This window comes from Octopus bimaculoides, chromosome 5 (genome assembly GCF_001194135.2).
Source record: "Octopus bimaculoides isolate UCB-OBI-ISO-001 chromosome 5, ASM119413v2, whole genome shotgun sequence".
Lineage (NCBI taxonomy): Eukaryota > Metazoa > Mollusca > Cephalopoda > Octopoda > Octopodidae > Octopus > Octopus bimaculoides.
In genome coordinates, this window is record NC_068985.1 from 81745250 (window position 1) to 81746288 (window position 1039).

Sequence of the window (1039 nt, forward strand, 5' to 3'; positions counted from 1 at the left end):
CCCCACTACTACTACTATGACAACCACTATTACTACTAACTACTACTACCACCAACTGCTTTAACAACCACCACCACCACCACCACCACCACTACTACTACTACTACTACTACTACTACTACTACTACTACTACTGCTGCTGCTGCTGCCACTACTACTATGATGATAGCTATTACTACTAGTTTTACCATCACCGCCACCACTATTGCCATCCCCATCATCAATATCACCCACCACCACCACCACCACCACTACTATGACAACCACTATTGCTACTACTACTACTACTACTACTACTACTACTACTGTTACTACCATCAGTGGCTTTAAGTATCAACATCACTACTACGGCTACTACTTCAATAACTAATGCTGCTGCTGCTGCTACTACTACTACTACTACTACTACTACTACTACTACTACTACTACTACTACTACTACTACTACTACCACCACCATCATAATTCCTGCTGCAAAATGTGTCCACTTCACTGTGGCCAATACCACCTCTGCAATCATCCTCTTGGTTATGTCAATAACTACTATTACTGCTACTGCTGCTACTACCACTACTATTCCTACTACAACTACTACTACTTCTGCTACTGCTGCTACTGCTGCTGCTGTCAAAGATAGGATGGTCACAGTTACAATGCTTTTGAACTTAAGACTACATCCTTCAGGACAGATCTGGAGATGAAACAAGAACAACATCAACATCAACAGCAATCAGCACTGTTACATCTAGTACCACCACCGCCACTGCCAACATCACCACCACTACCACTACCACCAACACCAACACTAATACCAACACTACCACTGGCACCATCACCAATTATACTACAGCACTACCACCAACACCATCACAATTATACTACCACCACCACCAACACCATCACTAGTACCAACACTACCACTGGCACCATCACCAATTATACTACAGCACCACTGCCAGCACCATCACCACCACCACCACAACCACCATCTGCCACTAATACCAACACTACCACCAGTGCCACCACCACGACCAGTGTT